Here is a 6,937-nt window from a genome sequence, read left to right as displayed (position 1 = left end):
AGGTCTATCGAACTTCCCATTGCAACAGTTGTACCATGAACATATTCCCTGACTTGAGCAGTGGATCTCTGCAGCTCCTCCAGAGTCACCAGGGACCACATGGCTGCTTCTCTGATTAATGCTTTCTTCGCCTCGGTTGTCAGTTTAATTGGAGTGCCATGTCTTGGTAGGTTTGCAGTTGTGCAATACTCATCTTCTAAGATGATTGATTGAACAACTTGTTGAAAAATTCAACGCTTGGAATGTTGTTTTATTACCAACCCCTGCTGTAGACTTCTCCACAACCTTGTCCCTGACCCTGTCTGCTGTCTCCATCAGTCAGTTTGTTCACTAATGTCTTCTAATAAACCTCTGCGGACTTCACAGAACAGTTTGATTCATACTGACATTAATTCACACACAGATGGACTGTATTTACTAAAAATACCTCTGTAGTCAGGATTTTATTTAGTTGTGTTGGAGTAAAGGGTGAAACCATCTGTCTTTCTTAATTTCACAACCATGTACTTGTTTGAGTTGGTTTATCGCATAAAATATTTTGCAAATTGTGGTTGTAATATGACAAAATGTGCAAACTTTCAAGGGGTATTAATTAATAACCTGTAAGGCACTGTCTCCTAAGAGGTGATCTCCATGTACACTCCATTGCTGCAAGTGATTTAAGTGTTAACTTTATCTGGCGATGTTTGAGGGACATTTCTTCCGCCTGTCAGAGTAGTTTGACTCAGGCACTCTTAGGAATGCTCAGTATGCTTAGATTCTTATTCCCAAGTACAGACTTGACGCAAACTGAGGCAGGAACAAGCACATAAAGAAAGAAAGGAGAAAATGACGCAGTAAAACAGGATTAAGTGAGTTTTATTCACTCTAGAAGCTGTGTTGTAAAAGAACATGAAAAGAAAAAACATTACATTGAATAAAAAAGTTAGTGAACAGCTGAAATCTAAACTTATTTTGTTGCTGAATCAAAAGATAGAAAATAAACACATCTATAAAGGATAACATAAGGTTTGTTTTTGGTATTCGAGGAAGTAAAATTCAGCATTTATCCAACATTATGACTGCGGGGGATCTTAGCTTTCCTTCTTTGTATTGGCACTCAACCAAGCAAACGCAAGCAACAGCAGGAAGTGAATATTATGTATGGTGAAAACCCCATAATAAACATAAAAGTAAAAAACAGTAGCCACAATGCATTCAAGTCCTAAGGAAACTAAAAGGCACTATTCCCTATAATATTTCAAATAGAAGCTTAAGCTGGTATATATGGCTCTACATTAGAATGGTTTCCTTCCTACTCATCTGACAGGACAGTCTCTGTTAGGGTGAAACTCTTTTCCTCTAATGTTGCCTCTCTAACCTGTGGGGTTCCATCAGGAGCTGTCCTAGGTCCATTAGTATTTACTTTCCACATTTTCTCCTTTGACTATCGCCAGTCATTTTTTTATGACTTTTCTTACCACTTCTATGTTGATAAAATCAGGCTTTAAATGTCATTGCAGGCTTACCAATTGGATAGAATGCCCATATTAGTTCACTGCTTAACCCGGATTAGTGACTGACTCTCTAGAAATTATTTTGTCACGAATGCCAATAAGAGTAAGACTATGAATGTTTGCCACACTCAAATTATATAAAAAAAATATTAGTCTCTTTCTTCCAATTTACTCAACAACCCACTCCAAAATTTGTAATCTTGGTATAATATTCCTATTTCAATATATAGTCTGTTTCTTTCTCCAGTCAGTCTTTTTCTAACATTTGTTCTCACATCTCTTCTCTTGAAATTTAGATTTATATGTTGTTTCTGTTTAACTAGTTGAATAGGAATCCCATGTTAGTCTGCTGTTGAGCACAGATATGTAAAATAATTGCAACATCTTGTAATTATGTGGTCATAAATGGCAATAAGATGGAGACCATCATTTTCATCCACACTGAAATTCTATTAAAACAGTATTTATTTAAAATTGCCTCTATAACCTGTGGGGTTCCATTTGGTTTAGTCTTGGGCCCATTAGTATTTCCTTAATGTTTTTCGATTAGCTAGCATCATTCAGTCTTTTCTGACATTTTCTATTACTTCAACACAGATGACAATCAGCTGTATATCTCATTACCAGTTGGATAGACTATCCACCAAGTCCACTTTTCATAATCTTGGTTTAACATTATTTTTTTTCCTCTGGGTTTGATTTACATATAAAATATATTATTTGTTCATCTTCTTTCATTAAAGGTACATTTCTCATCAACTGAATTAGAGAAACTCATTTGTGTGTCCCTATCATTGCACTTAGGCTACTGGAATGTCCTGTTTACCAGATAAAATAAATAGTCATTTTCCCATCAGCAAGCTAATCAAATGCTACTGCCAGAATACGATCACAGTCTGGTCAAAATGCTCACATTTCTCCCATTTTTTCTTTATACATGACTCCTGATGCTGCTGCTTATAGTTTTCCATAGACAGGGACTTTCAGTCTGTCACACCAAGACTGTGGAACAGTTTGCTAATACGGCAACATTAGCTGTCTTTGTGGATGCCCTCAAGAAGCAGTTAAATCCTTTTTTTTTAACCGGCCTTATTCTTCAGACTTTTGTTGAATAGATGTTATTTCTGATTTAATTTTCTTCTACAGTGATTTTGTTAAAAAAAAATGCTTGAAATGTATACATTTGATATACGGACCAAAGATGCACAGAGTGATTGGCCTACAAAGCAGCATTTTATTGATCCCTACTGATACATCAATGGCATTAAAGAAGTTTAGTAGAGTTAGAGTTTTTTTAAATAGTCAGTTTTTGCCTAAATGCCTGCATATCACATCACTGTTCCCCCACAACCGTGCAACCTTTTATTACAGTAATAAATCATGCATTTGCACAGCCGTTTTTTTTTAGACTGAGATACATTCCTGGATTTTTGCTGCTAGGGGGCCCCAGGGTTCATCTCGCACTCCCACAGCGAGTCAGTGACTACTTCTCACATTTCTTCAAGCTCTGTCAAAAATAAGCAGTGAACTCTGTCTTTACATGCACCTATTTTGCAAGCAAACATTGAGTATTTGAAAGTGTGTTGGACTGCATTTGGTTTTGTTTGACAGCCCAGAAGGTGAGGAAACTTGAAGAGAATGGGGGTTAAAGTGGGTGTAACCAAGCAGCAGTGTGTGTTATGCATATCAATGGGCTCTTCTCCTAAACTCTATTTGGTTTAAAGAAACGGCTTCCAACTTCCTCTTTTTTCCTCCTAATGGAGCTCATTGGATTAATACAAAGTGCTACATATTTCTTTATTTCTGCCAATAAAGATCAGATGACTTTTGGATTTTTATTGATCATAAGCCAGAAAACACCACTTGATGTTATTTTTCTATACTTTTCAGTTACTGAATGTGATCTTCTTAACTTTCATTGCACAAAATGTCAAATTATTAAAGTTAAATATGCTTTAAAAATCAGAAGTTTATCAAGAAATCATCACAGAAACATTCACACATCCACAGGAATGGGTCAAAAGGGGAACACCTGAGCTGCAGCTACAGGTCCTTCTCAAAATATTAGCATATTGTGATAAAGTTCATTATTTTCCATAATGTCATGATGAAAATTTAACATTCATATATTTTAGATTCATTGCACACTAACTGAAATATTTCAGGTCTTTTATTGTCTTAATACGGATGATTTTGGCATACAGCTCATGAAAACCCAAAATTCCTATCTCACAAAATTAGCATATCATTAAAAGGGTCTCTAAACGAGCTATGAACCTAATCATCTGAATCAACGAGTTAACTCTAAACACCTGCAAAAGATTCCTGAGGCCTTTAAAACTCCCAGCCTGGTTCATCACTCAAAACCCCAATCATGGGTAAGACTGCCGACCTGACTGCTGTCCAGAAGGCCACTATTGACACCCTCAAGCAAGAGGGTAAGACACAGAAAGACATTTCTGAACAAATAGGCTGTTCCCAGAGTGCTGTATCAAGGCACCTCAGTGGGAAGTCTGTGGGAAGGAAAAAGTGTGGCAGAAAATGCTGCACAACGAGAAGAGGTGACCGGACCCTGAGGAAGATTGTGGAGAAGGGCCGATTCCAGACCTTGGGGGACCTGCGGAAGCAGTGGACTGAGTCTGGAGTAGAAACATCCAGAGCCACCGTGCACAGGCGTGTGCAGGAAATGGGCTACAGGTGCCGCATTCCCCAGGTCAAGCCACTTTTGAACCAGAAACAGCGGCAGAAGCGCCTGACCTGGGCTACAGAGAAGCAGCACTGGACTGTTGCTCAGTGGTCCAAAGTACTTTTTTCAGATGAAAGCAAATTCTGCATGTCATTCAGAAATCAAGGTGCCAGAGTCTGGAGGAAGACTGGGGAGAAGGAAATGCCAAAATGCCAGAAGTCCAGTGTCAAGTACCCACAGTCAGTGATGGTCTGGGGTGCCGTGTCAGCTGCTGGTGTTGGTCCACTGTCTTTTATCAAGGGCAGGGTCAATGCAGCTAGCTATCAGGAGATTTTGGAGCACTTCATGCTTCCATCTGCTGAAAAGCTTTATGGAGATGAAGATTTCATTTTTCAGCACGACCTGGCACCTGCTCACAGTGCCAAAACCACTGGTAAATGGTTTACTGACCATGGTATCACTGTGCTCAATTGGCCTGCCAACTCTCCTGACCTGAACCCCATAGAGAATCTGTGGGATATTGTGAAGAGAACGTTGAGAGACTCAAGACCCAACACTCTGGATGAGCTAAAGGCCGCTATCGAAGCATCCTGGGCCTCCATAAGACCTCAGCAGTGCCACAGGCTGATTGCCTCCATGCCACGCCGCATTGAAGCAGTCATTTCTGCAAAAGGATTCCCGACCAAGTATTGAGTGCATAAACTGTACATGATTATTTGAAAGTTGACGTTTTTTGTATTAAAAACACTTTTCTTTTATTGGTCGGATGAAATATGCTAATTTTGTGAGATAGGAATTTTGGGTTTTCATGAGCTGTATGCCACAATCATCCGTATTAAGACAATAAAAGACCTGAAATATTTCAATTAGTGTGCAATGAATCTAAAATATATGAATGTTAAATTTTCATCATGACATTATGGAAAATAAGGAACTTTATCACAATATGCTAATATTTTGAGAAGGACCTGTATCTAAATCACAGATACAATACAGGTAATTTTCCATTGTTGGCTACAAAACTTCCCCTTAAACACTAGTTTGTAAATTAACCACATATTAGTGGTGAAAAGGAACAGTCACTTTAAGCTATCGGTTACCTAATGTGAAACCAATTGTGAGCTGTAATTAAATTCCCATGTGGTTGAAGCCTTCCCCTCTCTGAGCAGTGTAAACCACATCAGTACAGATCCTAAAAATAATACTCTTTTAAGTAGATTACGTATTACAGGGAATCAAAATATACCCAGTGTCAGCTATTAAATTACTTATTTTTGCTCCTACACTTTTGTACCCTCTAAAAGGTGACATTGACAATTTGTAGGTCGAATAAAGTATGTATTCTGCATTTATTCCACCAGGGGGTGCTTTTGTGCCACATTTGGCAAAGCTGTGAAATTACTCGCTTTCTAATTATGTTTTTATGTGTGTTCTGATTTTATAGTAATTAGGGAGAAACAGCATTATAATATATGGTAATAATAATAACTGTAAAAAAATACCACCTTAAAAACACAAGACTCTGTAGATGTGACTCACCAGCTTCTGCTGGAAATCAACAGTGGTGGTCTTGAAAGATTATCCTTTATTAAGGCCCATTGAACTTCCCATTGCAAAAAGTTTTTTTTTAAATTCCTCCCGTAGGGGCAAAGTTTATTTTTTGTTATAGAAATTGAGAGACCCTCATTTTCAATTCAATCCAATTATGAGTGTTTTGGAATGGACCCGATTTTTGTAAACTATGATCAGAAATATGTTTTCAGGTTTGTCAGTGTGCATGTGTCTTTTAAGCTGAATTTCATATTTCCAGTCTCTGTCGTCAACCTTTCACCAAGCCAGCCCTTCTATGTCAAACAGTGTTCGCTCTGTGCTACGCTCTTCAGGTTTACGAGCTACTTTCTCATTAAAAACTGATTTCTGAGAGGTTGTGTGTTATTTATCCATTGAAATTGAGTTTCCCTAATTCTAGCGGTAACATATACTTTGATTCAGTGAGGCTTGTGTGGAATACCAGTTGGTTTTAGGTGCATAAGGCTAAGGTGTGCCATCCCCTAGCGTTGGTTATTGACTTACTTTTTCCCATTATCCCTTAGGATGGCTTTTGAAAATCCTGACACATTTGTCCTCAAGGACAAAAAAAAAAAATGTCTGCTTCCCTAGAACTGCTGAAAAAATATTATATATTGATATTTTTTACACTTTATACACAACTGTCTTTTAAAATTACTTCAGCCTGAATTATTTTATATATTCAATATATTCAAGGAGGTTTTACCCCTTTAAAGGGCAGTATATGTACCTAACAAATAAGTTTTTTTTTTTTATTGAAAACCCCATAAATACTAAAATAAATTCCATAAAATACATGTCAAGGGAAAGAAAATACAGGGAGAGGCTGCACAGTTGTTAGCACTGTTGCCTTGCAGCAAGAAGGTCCTGGTTCGACTCCCGGCCGGGGTTCTTTCTGCATGGAGTTTGCATGTTCTCACCATGCATGTGTGGGTTCTCACCAGGTACTCTGGCTTTCTCCTGTTAGGTTAATTGGTCTCTCTAAATTGCCCTTAAGTGTGTGCATGGTTGTTTGTGCATTGCCCTTTCCAGGGTGTACCCCACCTCTCGCCTGTAGACTGCTGGAGATAGACACCAGCTTTGCCGCGACCCACTATGGAAGAAGTGGGTATAGAAAATGACTGACTGACTGTCAGTGAATGGCAGGAATGTTGACTCTGATACATCTTTTTTTAAGTTATTTAGT

Source organism: Girardinichthys multiradiatus, chromosome 15 (assembly GCF_021462225.1).
Source record: "Girardinichthys multiradiatus isolate DD_20200921_A chromosome 15, DD_fGirMul_XY1, whole genome shotgun sequence".
In the NCBI taxonomy this organism is placed as follows: domain Eukaryota; kingdom Metazoa; phylum Chordata; class Actinopteri; order Cyprinodontiformes; family Goodeidae; genus Girardinichthys; species Girardinichthys multiradiatus.
This window is presented reverse-complemented; position numbering follows the sequence as displayed.